This window comes from Artibeus jamaicensis, unplaced genomic scaffold (genome assembly GCF_021234435.1).
Source record: "Artibeus jamaicensis isolate MK-2021 breed Jamaican fruit bat unplaced genomic scaffold, CSHL_Jam_final scaffold_1964, whole genome shotgun sequence".
NCBI lineage: Eukaryota > Metazoa > Chordata > Mammalia > Chiroptera > Phyllostomidae > Artibeus > Artibeus jamaicensis.
Genome location: NW_026522030.1, coordinates 31902509 through 31920596, shown reverse-complemented (window position 1 = coordinate 31920596; position 18088 = coordinate 31902509).

Sequence of the window (18088 nt, the reverse complement as noted above, 5' to 3'; positions counted from 1 at the left end):
ATATCCAAAATTTTTTTACAGTAGGCTTTTCAAGACATTTAAAAAGAAGTTCATATAACCACAATCCTCTCCAAGTTTCTATTAAAAAAGAAGAGGATTTTTCTGCAATTGTCAGGGGCTGTGTTAGTGAATGACAGGATCAGGACTGTTTGGGAGAATGTCCTGAGAGTCAAATGTCCACGCTTTCACTAGGGTACATACCACTTGCATCATTTCTGGGAACTGCAGGCCTCTTTTTGAGCAATGAATTAAATTTGAAAGGACAGCATAGGAGATGGAAAGTACCCTGGCTCTGTGAGTCATCAAGATAATGAGGCCATGGCCATGCTTTCAGATCTGTGGCCTGATGAAAGATGAGGGGTGATGGTCTTAATGTCTCCACTCCTTCTCAGGGCAGGTGGTGCCAGTTTTACACACTCTTCCTGCAAAAGAGATCTCAAGTCCACTTAAAACCATACTGCTTATTGCACAGGTACTATGGAAAGTTTAACTTACAGTCCCGTCATGCATTTCCACTGAGCAAATGTTTGACAAGTGAAGTGAAATATTAATAATTTCCAAGTCCTGAGAGTCTACCTACATAATTTCTTATCCCCACACAATCCTACAGGATTGGGAACAATAGAGACTACAACTGATCCCATTTAGACACAACAAAACCGAGGCCCTGAGTTCTGTACTGCCCAGCGATTAGAATCCAGATACCAGGTTAAAAAATCCAAACCCTTTTCATTACAAAGGTCATTGTTTAGTGAGCAGTTACTTTATGTGAGACATTGTATTAACCTTATATTAATTATAAGATTAACTAATACAATCTTATCATTAATATAAGATTAATTTATTATGGGGCTAATTAATTATCCCCATAATAAATCAATAAAGTGGTACTATTATTAATGCTCAGCTTAAAGATGTGCAAACTGAGATGCAAAGATGCAATTTGCCTGCAATTACCCAAGTAGTAAGAAACCAAGTTAGGATTCTAACTCAGATGACAAGCCCCAGAGTCCAGGTGCTAAGCTATTGCACTCACTGCCTCTCTGTTGCTTCACACCAAAAATAAATAAATACATACATAACAAACCTGGAGACTGGAAAAGAAATAAATACTCACTCAACTACTCTCTCAATTACATGAAATTTCCATTACACTTAAAAATGAGGTTGTCACACCCTCACCTACTCAATACTGGATGGACACATAAATATCACACCTGCTGCTTGCAGATGCAGCAAAAAAATTCACCAGAAAGCAAAAAGTGAATGTACCCAAAGCTTGGACATCCTAAGTCATTGAAAAGTTCTGCCATAGATTAAGGATAATCTATGGGTCGAGTTGCTTCTTTCTCATGGTGTACTCATCATGTACCAGCCCCCATCATCAAACCCACCCCCTACCCTAATTAACTGGAAAACAAACCACACGCTGATGGTCAATGGCATGAGTTTTATTCCTTTGGATAGTGATTTCTGCATCCACAGGTCTTTGTTTTGCATCCACAGGATGTATGATTGCACAACTAAATTGTGCAATCATACATCCATAAGGACCATAAAATATATAAGAAAAAACTATCTTATTTTCAATAAAAAGTCTTTAAATATTTTTGTAGCTTTATATGTTTATGGACAACTCAGATGAATTATGTTAAAGTAACATAAAAATATTTATCCAGAAATTGTGTTTTAAGGAACAGCAATTTACTGTGCAGTAATTGATATGAACCAATGAGCTTAGAAAGAGAAAAATTAGCATGATTTGTTAGAGGTATCAGGTTTCTTATATTCAAATTTTGCTGTCTTCAGAGGAATTATCTATTTATGACAGGAAGCCTGGAAAAAATGCCTCGAATGTCAGGTTAAAAAATACTGCTAAATAGTTGTTTAACAAAAATAATTGATTTTTCTTCTTACGTGTAATATTGAATATTTCACTCAGAAAAAAAGAAATGTAGCATTCAATGTGTTTCCAGTAATACTGTATAGAAAGGAGTAAAATAGAATTGATATTTTAAAAAGTCCAAGAAACTGCCAATTTAAATAAGGGCAAAAATTCCTTGCTCTGCATGTCCCTACTCTAAATCTCTGCACTGTAAGACACCTGGAGTTCCAGAAGGAAAGGAAGAAGAAAATCCAATTCCATTAACACAGAACCATAGTGCCAACTGCAGCATTTGGCTTCTTGGCTGTAGCTTCTTCAGCCTGGGCATTACAATGGCAAAGGGCTTGCTTCCCAACAAATATTTCTGTTGAGCTCTCCTTGACCCAGTACCTGGGATAGATACACCACTTGGAATTAAGCACCCTTGAGAAATGCTGCCCATCCAAGTGCTCAGTCTTCTCTCAAGGATTCATGTTAATATTCTGCTAGATTTAGCTCAGAAAGTGAAGTTTGCAACAGACACTACCTTTTCTGTATTCTGGATTCCTTATCTGATATCCCCACCCCTAACACCTTCCTTTCTGTAAATGAAGGCACATAAACATTCTGAAAACAATTTTAGAATATGGAGTCAGTAGTTGGGGAGAGCCCACACTATGATCACTCCAAAACTGCAGCAAGGACCTATTTTGGTCATATACTCATTTAACAATAAATTGATATAGATTCATCTTCCCCAATAGAGTAGTTAGTTGAAAATTTTTATGTACAAAAGGAGGAAAGCCACTGTTTTCTGGAAAATGTTGTGACAATCACCAAAACCAGTAATGGCTGACAACTTTGGGGGAGAGCAAACATTTTATGTTAAATGCTATGACATCCACCAAATGCCAACTTAAAGTGATTAGTGTTCTTCCTCCTATAAACTTCAATGCTCCAGAAGAGAGGGCTTTGGTCTTATTCCTTTCTGTATACCCACAATGTGTCCAGCACAGTGCCCTTCCCATAGTAGGTCCTCATATAATTATAATAACAATTGTTGACTAATTTCTCTCTAGCTGAAGCCTTGAAAAAGAGTGGATGGCTCATTAACCAGGTAGAAATGGGAAGAAATGCAGGCACTTTTGAAATCTCTTATTAAGTTCTAAAAAGGGATGAAAATGGTGATTTTTCTATTGTATTTAGAGACAACTCTGACTGGCATAGACCTGAAAACATGCTGAATGGGGAAACACAACATCACTAAGATCAAAATTACCACTGAGCCATAGATGGCAAGAAACAGGGAGACAAAAAGATAGTTTAAAATAATCTCAAATATAAACCTGTTAATTGCCATTTCAATTCCTCAAATATTTGCATATGCAAATATGTGTATGTAACACTGAATAATTAAAATTGAGGCAGTTTGAACTTGCACAGTAGAGACAGGCTGAAGTAGAGAGAACTGACAGGGGAAGGAGGGGGAGGCAGGAAACTTGGATTCTTTCCCGTTGCGATAAAGAAAACCCGAAATGACCCCAAGACCCTGGAAGCTCTGGAAAGGGGCAACTCTAAATGAGGGAGAGACACCTAGAAGGAAGTGGGAGAAATCAGGGACTTGTTTGGGCTTCACACGCATGTCTGTGACAAATCCCTGTATATAGGAATAACATTTCTTATGCTTCTTATGTGTTCCGGGCACTATTCTAGGCACTAGGCATGGGAGATACATGTAGGCTTGTGGTCTGATGGAGACTTCAGTTGGTGGAAGACAGACAATACACAGCTAAATAAATAATGAATTAAAAATATCAGAGGGTAGTAGATGGTATGAAGAAAAAAGAATGACTTGATAATGACTGGGGGAGGGCCAGTTCTACTCAAAATGAAGAGGCTAAGGAGTCTCTACTAAGACCTGAGTGACAGCCAGCCAGAGAAAGATGGAGAAGAAGGCACTCTAGGCAGAGGCAACTTGAGAGCAAATGTGCAAATAAAAGGGCAGGCCAGTGTGACCACAATGTCCAGGACAAGGGGAGAAGCAGAGATGTGTTCCAATGGAGAGGCAAGGCCAGATCATTAGGGTCCTTGAGGCCAAGGTAGGAGGTTAGCATTTCAAACCAATCGTGGGAAACCATCAGAGGAATAACATGGCTCATGTATGTATTTATAGAAACCACTTGTTGTGGAAGGCAATCATGTTGTGTAAGTGAGGAAAAGTTGCAGACCTCTTAGTGGTCTACCTGCCATCTATGTAAAAGGGGGTGATGGCTTAGAGCAAGAGAGGTAGTAGTAGAAATGGAGAAAAGAAAGATAATGACAGCAATAACAAAACAACAATAATAATGAAGGGGAAGGCAACATGGAACTTACTTTTAATTTAGTAAAATTAAAACCCATTAATTGACTGAATACTTTTAACGCTGTATGTATCATACCATGGAATTAGTAATGTTAAAATACATTGTACTAGTGGGACCTGTTCCAGCTTTGTGAAACTTACCACTGGTGAATAACAATTCTTAATTTTAGAAAATGGAAAACTACAGAGAGTAGCTAAATCAAATTTATTTAGCAGACATTAAAAGTCTCTGGACTGTCTACTCTTCTTCCTTTATTTTGGAAATTCTTCCAAAAACAAATTCCGTGTAGAAAGTAGACCCCTAGTCTGTAGTAGCCATTGGAAAATAATTCTCACAGTAGCATGGATTTCTCAGTTATTAGCACAGTGCCTTTAGAGCTTTTGTTCATGTGATACAATTTCTAATTGGCCGGGCAGCCTTTGATTACAATTTGTCTTTACACAGAGGTCTGTCTACAAAGAAAAGAGCAAGAAGAGGACTAGCATATTTTTGATTCCCTCGGTGAGCCAGCATTGTGATAGGAGTCTGAAAATATATTATTTTATTTCACTTATTCTTTAATTTATCTCTTTTCTTACCAAGTTGGCATTTTGGGCTTTACTTTACAAATTAAGAAAGAAATAAAAAAGAGGATCAGAGAGTTAGGGGTGCCTTGCCCAAAATCACATAGCTAGTAAGTAGCAAAATCAGACTGCTCAGTCCAAATACCATTTAATCCCAGAATTTTCTATGTAGCTTTGCTTTGTTTTGTACATCTGATTGGGGAAGAGTGTCAAGAGAACTAAAATAAGGCTAAAACCATCTCACTGATACACATTTAAAAAAGCAAAGGATGCTCAGTATCACTAGCCATCAGACAGATGCAAAGTAAAACCACAGTGAGATATCAATTCACACTGATCAGAAAGGCCATCATAAACAAATCAACAAATAATAAATGCTGGTGAGGTTGTTGAAACATAGTACACTCTTGGTGGGAATGCAGGATGGTGCAGCCACTGTGGAAAAAAGTATGGAATTTCCTTAGAAAACTAAAAATGGAACTGCCTTTTGACCCAGCAATTCCACTCAGAATTGCTGAAACACCAATTCGAAACAACGTATGCACCCCTATGGTCATAGCAGCACAATTTACAATAGCCAAGAGCTGGAAACAGCCTAAGTGCCCATCAGTAGATGAATGGATCAAAAACTTGTAGTACATTTACACAATGGAATACTATGCAACAGAAAGATGGAACTCCTGTCCTTTGCAACAGCATGGATAGAACTGGAGGGCATTATGCTAAGGAAATAAGCTAAGCAGCAAAAGACAAATATTATATGATCTCACCTAGAAGTGAAACCTAGTCAACAAAATAAACAAATGAGCAAAATGGAAGGAGAGACATGGAAATAAAGAACAAACAGCAGTGACAAGAGTGGAGGAGGGAGGGAGATAATGGGGGAAAGATAGGGGAAGAGCAAGTCTAGGGATGTGTATAAAGGATCCGTGAACATGGACAGTGGGTAGGGATTGACTGTGGGAGCAGGAGTGAGGGCATGGCAGGGGAGAGCACAGGGGGGAAAAAGTGGGACAACTGTAATTGCTCATTTGAAAAAAAACAGTTGGGAGGTATGTATTTATATGTGTGTATATATATGTGTGTGTATATATACATATATTACAACTTTCAAAAGTTTTGAGAATTATCAGTAAGACAATAGTATATAAAATGTTGAGCACTTAACAATGTGACCAAAAACTAGCTTTCTTAGTCAATTTAGCATCTCTCCATTACATATATTTTTTCCTCCAGACTTCTATAATTCTCATCATATACTTTGGATGTGCAATGTATTTTCATTAAGGCTCAACTTATTTTTAACTTTATTTTTATTGCTGGCACTATTACAGATGTCCCCATTTTTCTTCCCTTTGCCCACCTCCACCAGCCCCTGCCCCTCCTCCCTCTGGCCATCACCAAATTTTTGTCTGTGTCTATGGGTTATGAAAAAAAAAAAAAGGCAGAAAGTTCAGATCAGGAAATCCAGAAGACAGAAAGAGAGAAGAAAAGAGCCAGAGTGCAGACAACTTTGGGATAATTCACAGAATTTAAAGAGATAAACAGTGGGAATTTTAGGCAACTGCCATCTGTGATGTGTGAAATGTTGGAATCGAAATGTGGGAGAGGGATTTTAAGAAAGTGTTCAGTATACCATGTATGGACTTCCTCTTTGATGCATCTTCTTGACATTTCAGTAAAGATTTAAACTGTTTTTCAATGCTTTGATGGTTCCTTTATGAGGGCACCACTAAAATAAACCAGGAGGCAACCCAGCTTTTGGTAAGTTGCATGAGTCTCCTGTAGAATTTTCTGCAGTAGTTGAACCTGAACTCAAAGCCAGACTTGTCTGATTCCCAAGCTCATGTCTCCACCACACAGGAGTGACTTCTAAAAAAATAAGCAAACAAAATATCCCTATAGTTACCTCTGGCTCACACAGTTTTGGAAGTTTCCAATTGTTATATCTCTACCAGCTATTTATGCGGCTTTGGCTAGAGTCAAATCTATGATTTTCGGACACTTAATTATATAAGCGAGGCAAAGGGAAAAATAAAACAATTGAAATAGTATTAGAAGAAAGCTAATCATCCTAGGCTGTGCTCCATTCATCTTCATCCTGTGATAGCTTATGTCTAAGCCACTTATTCAGACACAGAAAAAGCTGCATGAGTGCTTTGTATAGATGTTTTTAGGAGTTTTCTAGGGCAATTGTGACTCTACTTGATTATAATCTTAGTGCCTGGTTTGACGACATGTAACCACCAAACGTCCGACACAGTGCAGGGCAAACAGGGACACAGGGTCCCAATGATGCACTTGAGAATGAGATGGCATCCCCTATTCCTGAAACATAGCAAGTCTTCAATACATGTTTGCTAAGTGGATGAATGATGAAATAATAGACAAATGAGGAGCCAGGAAAAACAACACCCACATGATGGTTCAGTTCTAGTTACATCCCCAGGTTCTCTGTTGGTACCAACAGCATGAGAGCCAGTGATTTGTCAGACCAATAAATCTGACTGGCAAGGAGAGCCCAGAGGAAAGTTTTCTTCATGCACTATCAGGCCCCCTTTCAGAATGCCCATCAGAATTATGAAAATTGCTTCTCTTTTTTTCTATCTTGTTCTTCCCCCAATTCCAACCTAGTATCTTAATGCTACCTTTTCAGTCTTTCTTTTTTCCATCCTCCCAGTCCAAATTTATTGTCCTGGGTCCTTTTTTGTCAGGGCTTCACTTGGTATAGTTGAATAGTGGCACCATTCCAAAAATATTATGTCCATGTTCTAATCTCTGAAACCTATTATTAATGTGACCTTATTTGGAAAAAGTATCTTTGCAGATATAATTAAGGCTCTTGAGATGAGATCATCCTAGATTTAGTTTGAGCCCTAAATCTAAATCTAATGCCAGGTGTTCTTAAAAGAGAAAGGCAGGAGATTTGAGACACAGTGCGTGCAGAAGCTGCTGGGAAGATGAAGGCAGAGACTGGTGATGTGTCCACAAGTCAAGAACACCAAGGATTACCAGCAGCCCCCAGAAGCCAGGAAAGAAGCATGGAACGAACGCTTCCTTAGGGTCTCCAGAAGGAACCAACTCTTTTGACAAGTTTGTTTCGGACTTCTGACCTCCATAATTGTGACAGAATAAACTTCTATTGCTTAAAGCCAGTAAGTTTGTGGTAGTTTGTTACAGCATCCCTAGAAACCCAATACATTTGGTGATGGTGCTGTCCATTTCAGGCCAATGCTAAGGACCAATTTATATTGCAGTGTTCTTTAGGGAATGCCAGGGACAAAACCCTGGAAGAAAGATTTCTCCACCTTAAGTAGCAAACATTTTGAACATGTTAGTGAAAAAGATAATCTGGAGGTGTGGTGGTGATTTCAGTTGCACCTTCCAATTTACATTGGATGGCCTTTGATATTTAGGAGGAAAGAGAGCCGTGTGAGCCTGCGCAATTTGAAATGCTCTATAGATGATCAGTATAAAGGGCAGCTCAGACAGAATTTGATCTTATTTTATATTCATAGTACTTAAAAAAAGATACATATTTTATGGATGGCTTTAAGATATTAGAAGTTTCCCAGTGACTTTGTGACAACATTTGATGTTTGTGTGGAAGTGAATTACAGTGCCCACACTCATGGGCACAAGTGTTCCCTGACGGTATAATCTCAGAAACAGCCTCTTACATCATTGCTGTACTCTTCCAGTGAGAATCAAGTTAGAGCATATATGCAACATCTTAGCATTGTGTTCTTACATGTTCTAGCACTCGGTGGAAGCTAGGTCAAACACTTCTTTCAAAGGAGTTTAGTTTGCATTGGTGAGGCTATTCTGACCCCTCTACATTTGCTATGCAGGTGAGTCAGTTTCATAGAATCATTGCACTTCAGAGCTTATAAATTGAATCCAACCCTCCTACATCCCCTTTCTACTGATGAGAAAGCTGAAGCCTGTCTAAGAGCATACAGTTAGCTATATGTGGTAAAGGGGTTGTTCCTATGCTCTTATTGGGTGGTAAACTAATACTCTTCTACGTGGAATTTCTTGAGTAGCTCCTTGTAGGAAATACCTAGAATAAATGGTGAGGGTGAGTGGAGCACAATGTAGTTGGCTAGATCAGCAAATCAAACCCGTGGAGTACGAATGTGATAGAAGAAGCTGTCAGATTCCTTGCACAGCCCAGTGGCAATGTGGGACTCAGAATTCTGGAGATCTTGACTCCCAAATTAGTACTATTTTCATTATGTCAGGCTGCTTCTCCTACATTTATAATTTTCGTAGAATTATAGCTGCTTAGAACCAGGTTACTCGGTGGTCCAAAATTTTATTTTACTATAGCACAAATGACAGAATTCCATTAATAGAGTGGTTTACTACCTACATAGATGTCAGGTACAGGCAAGTGCTGGAAGAACCCCACCTGTGGGCTTATATTGGGTGCATGGGATGACCATGGAAAGCTAGATAAAGACCTCCTAGAAATGCTGATCACTCTCTCCCCTTTCCTCCCTATGTATCACCAAGTTTGATGTTCCTTGCAATACAACAATATGTGCCAAAGTAATTATTTAAAAGGTTTTTATAAATAACAATTTTCCAGAGTACATGCAACCTTTGGATTTATCAATCATGCCAAGTCTCTGCAAAATTTGGTTGTCCTTAGTAGACCATACTGATCTGACTAGGTACATATGCTATCGCAGTATAGCCAAAATTGTGTTCAACCCTTAAAGAAGCTATGAAAAGAAATGTCAGAGGTAACGACAGATATTGTAAATTATCAGTATTAGAATATACAAATTACAGTGGGAATTATTATTGTTTTAAGCAATGGGGTGAACTTTGAGGTGAAAACATAGGTCTTCATAAAATGTTAAGACTAGAAATTTACTCATATATGTACTTTCCAATAGTGCACTAGTAAACGTTTAACAATCAGTTCTCTAAAATTAAAAAAAAAGAAGAAGAGCTCTGACTTGCACCATTTGCTGATTTCCATGCTATATATATTCCCACCATGGCTGATCTCAACATACCAACATGACATCAATGAGCATGAAGTTGGAAAGAAATGCGGACAACTGGCTCTCACAAACTGCTACAAGCTGGCTCCAGCTGCTGACCTTTTCCAAAAATATATATGAAAAGTGTTTACAATGTGCCTGCTGACTGACTCATAGTCTTTTCTCAAAAAAGAGTCAAAGATGTTTGTATATACAGAAATATTTGCCACAAATTCGTTTGTTATCAAAAATTTGAAAAGCTCATTGTTCATCAATAAATACTTGACTAAATAAACTGCTTGTACATATAAGGTAATATAATATCATCAAAATAATATTTTATATATATATGACTTAGGAAGACATTAATGTCATATTGTTACATGAAAAAAATCATGTTAGGAAATTAGCAAAGTAACAATATTTTTATTTTTTGAAAATATTTATTTATTTATTTATTTTTAGAGATGGGGAAGGGAAGAAGAAAGGGAGAGAAACATTGATGCACAAGAGAAATATTGATCAGTTCGCTCTTGCACATGCCCCAACAGGGAACCAAACCCACAACCCAGGCATACGCCCTGATCGGGAACTGAACTGCAACCCTTTGCAAAACAACACCCAACCAACTGAGCCATACCAGTCAGGGCAGTAAATACATACATATACATATACATATACATATACATATACATATACATATACATATACATATACATATACATATTTAGAAAAAATTGTTTTCTATCAGTATTCGCTTCCCCTTTTCTTCTTAGTTAATGCACTCTCTGATGGTTAATTGGGCAAAGGACCACTTGGAATAATGAAAACATTTCCTTGACTAAGTTCTGGCCAGTTGAGTATGAGAAAGAGCTCTTAAATGGAATGGGTGTGCTGTTCACCCCCTTCTCATTTTTTACAGGCTGGTCTAGGTATGATGGTTGGAGCTCAGGTAGCTATCATGGACTTTGGGTAGGAAATGTACATACAGAATAAAGGAACAGCAAAATCAGGGGACTGTAGGTTCTGGACAGGTCATCTTCAGAGTTAGTTTGTGACAAACCTAACAATATGTCATATATCTGCATATTTTTGCATCAAAAATATCCAGGAGAATATACATCTATGTTGATAGTAGTTATCATTAGGGTGATTAGTTTCGTGGTTATTTATTTATTTTATATTTATTCATCTATATTTTCAAATCTATATTCTTCTACCAGAAATATATATCAATGTGTAGTAGTTAAAAGATGAGGAGGAGGGACTATTAGGAATTTTGATGACAGGATCTCATTGAAAACATAAATAAAACATTACATAAAGGGCAGAAAATCTAGAGTTTCAAGTACATTACTGTATAACATCATTCCCTCCTCTTAAATAAGGTGAAGTTTGGAGAGTTAAAAGAGTAGTTCTTGGTTTAAACAGTTGCCAAATTATTGTACTTTATTCACTTTTAAGAAACTGGTTTCACTTGTAGATGGTGTACAACAGCCATAAGCAACTCAAAAGTGACTACTTAATAATGATGGAATTTAATAGTTCCCTGTAAGTTAACTGAGACCAGGAGGTAAACCTGTTAAAACTGAGTCTATGCTCTCAAACCCGAGTGCTTAAGGAGAGACCCTACGGTTAGGAAAAAAGCAGACCTATAACTATTGGGAAGAGATAATCACTGTCAGCTTTTAGATCCTCCAGTTAAGAAATTCTGAGGGTGTCAGAGCCTCCACAAATCATTGTATTGCTTCAGTCACATGCATTCACAGAGCCAAATGTTTCTGAGAATAATTACTGGCATTGCCAAATGCCAGCTGGGCTGATTTTTATTGTAATATATAATTTTGTGGGTTTTTCCAAATCCATAATGTTATGTATCCACATTAAGGTATACGGAATAGTTTCATTGCCATAAAAATCCACTGAGCTCCACTTATTCATCCCTCCCTTCTCCTCCTCATATGAACCCCTGTAAACCACTGGTTTTTTAACTGTCTCTATAATTTTGTCTTTTCCAGAAAACCATATAGTTGGAAATTTACAGTATGTAGCCTTTTCAGGCTGACTTAGCAACATGCATTTAAAGTTTCCTCATGTCTTTTCATGGCTTGATAGCTCATGCTATCTCTGAATGGTGAGCTAGTTTTTTAAATTCTTTGACTTTCATTTTCTCATCTATAATAAGAATAATAGTGCTTACATTGAAGGTTTGTTGTGGATGCTTGTTAAGATTATACATATATATGTATATCTATATAAATTTTCTGGCACATAAAATATATTCAATAAACATCAGTCCCCTCCCTCACTAATTTAGATAAGGGCAATGTGGCAGGCTGAAAAATGCTCCCTCCAAAGACATCAACATCCTACTCCTTGTGAATAAATTACATGGAAAAAGGGATTTGGCCATTGAGATTATTAAGAATCTTGAGATAGGATTATCTTGGATTATCTTTTGGGCCCCGTGTAATCACAAGAGTCCTTATGAGAAGGAGATATGAAGAGTTAAAGAATGTGATACAAGAGTGGAAACTGATATCAGAGGTCAAGAGCTAAGGAATGTGGGCAGCCTCTAGAAGTTGGTAAAGGCAAGGAATAGGTGGATTCTCCTCTAGAGCCTTCAGAAGAACCAAAGTCCTGCTGACACTTTGATTCTAGCCCTTTAAAACCCATATCAGAGCCTTCTGGCCAAGATGGAGGCATAGGTAGACATACTGTGCCTCCTCGCACAACCAAAATAAGAACAACAACAATTTAGAAACAAAATAACAACCAGAACTGACAGAAAATTGAACTCTATGGAAGTTGGACAACCAAGAAGTTAAAATATGCACATTCATCCAGATCATTAGGCAGGGTGGAGTCGAGTGGCAGAGTAGAGATGGGTCACAGCACAAAAAGTAGTGGCACCAGGCACACAAGGCACCCTGGGTGCACAAGACGGCAATGGGCTGACACTGAGCATGCACACGGTGGCTGGCAGACCAGTAAGATGGTGATTGTAAAGCGAGGCACTGCATGCAAAGCTGCTGGCTGACCAGGCAGTCCCACATGCATGTGCAGATAAACCAAGCAAAACTGGGAGTGACACAAACTACACAACCCAGGGTCCCAGCGCCAGGAAATAAAGCCTCAAAACACTGATTGAAAATACCTGTGGGGGTTGAGGTGCCCAGAGAGACCCCCAGCCTCACAGGAGAGTTCATTGGGGAGACCCACAGGGTCCTAGAATGTAGACAGGCCCACCCACATGGAAATCAGCACCAGAATGGCCCAGTTTGCCCAGGGGAAGTGAAAGAGACTGAGATCCAACAGAACAGAGCAAGTGCCATTATTCCCTCTCAGACCTGCCCCCACATACAGTATCACAACCCAGCAACTGGGTTTCCCTGCCTTGGTGAACACCTAAGGCTCCACACCTCACACATAAGAGGCACATCAAGACAAAAAATGGCCCAAACACAAGAACAGATCAAACCTCCACAGCAAATACAACTAAGTGACAAAGAGATACCAACCTATCAGATGCACAGTTCAAAGCACTGGTGATCAGGATGCTCACAGAATTGGTTGAGTGTGGTTGCAAAATAGAGAAAAAAGTGAAGGCTATGCCAAGTGAAATGAAGGAAAATACACAGGGAACAAATAGTGATGGGAAGGAAACCAGGTCTCAAATTAATGGAGTGGACAAGAAGGTAGAAAGAAACAACCAAACAGAAAACAAAGAAAAAACAAGAAATCAAAAAAATGAGGAGAGACCTAGGAACCTCCAGGACATCTTTAAACATTCCAACATCTGAATTATAGGGGTACCAGGAGAAGAAGAGGAAGAGCAACAAGTGGAAGACTTATTTAAACAAATAATGAAGAACTCCTCCCCCAATCTGACAAAAAAAAAAAATGAACTTCCAGGAAGTCCAGGAAGCTCAGAGAGTCCCAAAGAAGTTGAACCCAAGAAGGAACACACCAAGGCACATCATAATTATATTAGCCAATATAAAAATGAAGAAGAGAATCCTAGAAGCAGCAAGAGATAAGGAGACAATAAAGTACAAAGGAGTTCCCATCAGACTGTCAGCTGATTTCTCAAAAGAGACCTTGCAGGCAAGAAGGGGCTACAAAGAAGTATTCCAAGTCATGAAAGGCAAGGACCTACATCCAAGATTTTCTATCCAGCAAAGCTTTCATTTAGAATGGGCGAGCAGAAAAAGTGTTTCTCAGATAAGGTCAAGTTAAAGGAGTTCATCATCACCAAGCCTTTATTATATGAAATGTTAAAGGGGCTTATCTAAGAAAAAGAAGATCAAAAACATGTACAGTAAAATGGCAGCAAATATCAAAAGAATGGTGAGGTGAATTACAACATCTCATCATTACAATTTTCCACTGTTACATAACTCTACTGTCAATTTTCCTCCCATTTCTATGGAAGTTAGGTGGTTGTAGCCAGAACATTTCAGAAAACTAGAAAAATTCAGAATCCAGAGTAGTTCATAGATGAAAAATAAAACTTGACCAACAATTCACTGAATTAAAGCCTAATTCCAATAAGTGAGTATTATAGATTTTATTGAACACAATTTTCTCCTAAAATCACCCTCATTTTTATTAAAGAGACAAATTAAAACCAATTCATTTACTGCATTAAATCCAGTTTCAGTTTGGCCTGATTTTTTGCATAAACACAACAGAAATAGTAATTGACGATGTAGGCTTTCCTAAATCTGCTTTGCTGGAATGTCATAAGGAATTTTCAGATTGAACTTTAATTAGTCTTGCAGGGCAGAGAAGCCAAGCCATACATTTGTCACATGGCTTTGCCTGCAATACTTACAGATTTGGGTAAACTTCTCAAGTTCTTGAGGTCAGCAAAGTGTCTTGAGGTTCTTTCCTTGTCATGTGCCAGGAAAGCAACCTTTGCTCCTTACCTGGAAAGAATGCCATGAACCATATGCAAAAGCAAGGTACCAGGACATTTCTCCAAAGGGCTTTTATTGGCTTCAATGCCAATCTTTATTTCATAAAGCTTTTTGCTGATATGCAGAGTCTAGGCATGTCCCTTTCAAACAGTCATATTTTTGGCTAATGAATATACAGTTTGATACTGGGAAAAGTCAGATTCCTATTGAATTCATGCAAACAAATATATTGTCATGAAAATAATAATACTCATTAAAAGTTCCCAAATTCTGGAGAGATCTAGCAGGGAGAAAAATATAAATGCTTCAATATTGCTACAATTTACCAAATTGCTTTGAGGGAAACAAGTTTTTAAAAGTCAGCACAAAGTCACAAGAAAAAGAGTTATCTTCACTTCATTCAGCCCCACAATCAATTACTGTTTATCTTGATTATTTTCCAGTATTTCTATGAATTTACTCATTCCCTAGAGCCCCACAAACCCCCATTTCAAAGATATGATCTGAAAATGTATTCTCAGAAATTAATATTTTAGAATAAGTCAGAGACCTTTCCATGGATCTTTTTGAAAATGTTTCTGCAAATGCATCAGTATAAAACAATAGCTGTCTTTAAAAAACACAAATACTTAAAATGATATGGCAATAGATCAGATTACAATGCAGTTAACAAAGAAATTTGATTTTTTTATAACAACATTTTAATATAACAATCAGAAATACAAATGAAAGTATATCAAACCAAATTAATTTGTTTCCCCACTGTCAATTGTACCTGGAGTTTCTGTTGGGAAATGACAACTGGTTTTGGACAATCAAAGGAAGTTTTGGGGTTTTTCATTTGCATTGCCATAATAATTTACATTTTTTATTGCCAGAACCACATATTTTCCTCAAATTTTTAAAGTATATTTTATTGACTATGCTATTACAGTTGTCCCATTCTTTTTTTGCTTTTATCCCTCTCTACCCAGTAATCCCATTCCCTGCAGCATTTCCCTACCCCAAGTTATGTCTATAGGTTGTGCGTATAAGTTCTTTGGCTTCTCCATTTCCTATACTATTCTTAACAACCCACTTCTATTTTGTACTTACCATTTATACTTCTTATTCCCTGTATCTTTTCCCCCATTCTCCTTCTTCCCCCTCCCTGCTGATAACCATCCATGTGATCTCCATTTCTATAATTCTGTTCCCGTTCTAGTTTTTTGCTTAGTTTGTTTTTGGTTTTTTTAGGTTCATTTGTTGATAGTTATGAGTTTGTTGTCATTTTGTTTTTTATAGTTTCAATCTTCTTTTTCTTAGATAAGTCTTTTTAACATTCCATATAATAAGGGCTTGGTGATGATGAACTCCTTTAACTTGACTTTATCTGGGAAGCACTTTGTCTGCCCTTCCATTCTAAATGATAGCTTTGCTGGACAGAGTAATCTTGGAGGTAGGTCCTTGCCCTTCATGACTTTGAATACTTCTTTTCAGCCTATTCTTGCCTGCAAAGTTTCTTTTGAGAAATCAGCTACTAGTCTTATAGGAATTCCTCTATAGCTAACTCTTTTCTTTTCTCTTGCTCCTTTTAAGATTTTTCCTTATCTTTAATCTTGGCTAATTTAATTATCATGTGTCTGGGTGTGTTCTTCTTTAAGTCCAGCTTAATTAGAATTTTTAAATTTTAGTAAAAACTAAAAGATTGACAAATTTATTAATACATTTTATAACTTTCAGAAATAGCTTTTCCCTCATTGGCAAATACACTCACATTTTTATTCTTGGTGATTAATGCATTCCTTTAGTGTGCTCAAAAATGAGCTTTTTAATTATCTAGTGACCTTGACAACTTTTAGGAGTCGGTTCTTTCCAACTAGAACAACCTCTTCACATTTCTACCTTGAAGTTATTGGCTTATTCCTCAAGACCAATTCAATGTCACTTTTTCTTCCCCCAGAAAGTGAGTTGAGGACAATGACTGGACATTGTCAACATGCACAGAACTGGATAAATGAAGGCACAAACCCAGGTGGTGTATACTGGCTGATGGTAAAGAGGCTTTAGCCAGGCATCCACAAAGTGATAATGACATAATGGGGTGTGAGGAGAGTGTACTGGAGACACATAGCAAAATTCTCAGTATTGCCAAAGCTTTCTGTTTCCCAGAAAATTGAGAGTAGTTTATCTCAGTAAGGAGAACAGTTTCGTGATGCTGAAGATCCAGGGAATGTGCTACACTGGCAGCTGGCAGCAGCTCATACTCACCTTCTCCTGGCACCTGCTGAACAGTGTCACTCCTGAGACTTCCTGGGAACTCTTACAGAGCTGGTCTTTAACAGTTTCAATAAAAATCATAGTCTTGCCCTGGCTGGTGTAGGTCAGTGGATTGAGCATGGGCCTTCAAACCACACTATCACGGTTCTATTCCCAGTCAGGGCACATGCATGGGTTGCAGGTCAGTTCCTGGCAGGGGACTCACGAGAGGCAACCATACATTGATATTTCTCTCCTTCCCTTCCTCTTTAAAGATAAAGAAATAAAATCTTTTAAAAAATCCTAATCTCTCTTACTTTTCTTTTTTTATTCATTTTTATTTTTAAAAGTTTTTATTTATTTTTTTTTAGAGAGAGGTGAATGCGGGGAAGGAGGAGGGAGAGAAACATTGATGTCAATCAGTGACCTCTCATACACGTCCGAACCAGACATCTGGCCCACAAGTCAGGCATGTGCCTTGTCCAGGAACTGAACTGGTGCCAGTTTGCTTTGTGGGGCAACACGCAACTATCTGAGCCACACTGGTCAGGGCTCCCTTTTTTTAAGCTAAAATAAACTTTGAGTCTATATAGAACTTGTTCATTATCAATGACTCAGTAAGGTGAAAGAAATAGAAAGATCAATTTTTAGGAAGGACAATGGAAGGGCAAGTTGCAAATAAATGAAGAATTTGACATGTTTTAAAATTTTGTAAAGATAAATGGCAACATGATGTAATTACAAAGAGAGGAGTGAGTCACTGTTCTGTTATGTCAACATGAGCCATCTTTATTTGACCACTTTCTAACTTAAAAAGCAAAATTCTATAAACCTAAAGTTGTAAGGGGACTACAGGGTTTCAGATTCTAACACCATACAAATAACAGTTTTTATTTTTAACCAAATTTGACTAACATTTTCTAAAAATGAAGACTGGACAGAACCTAGACTCACTAACAGTGTTCTAGTCCTGCTCGCTATATCTCAAATTTACCAATATTTTCTGTGAAAAATACCTGCTGAGCTCTATGAGCATTTCTAGTTTCTTGCACTTTTCTGTTATAATTTTAAGATTATTCTAAGATAATGAGGCAATTGCAGAAAGTTTTATATTTATTTTCTGCTTTAATAGCATTGTAGT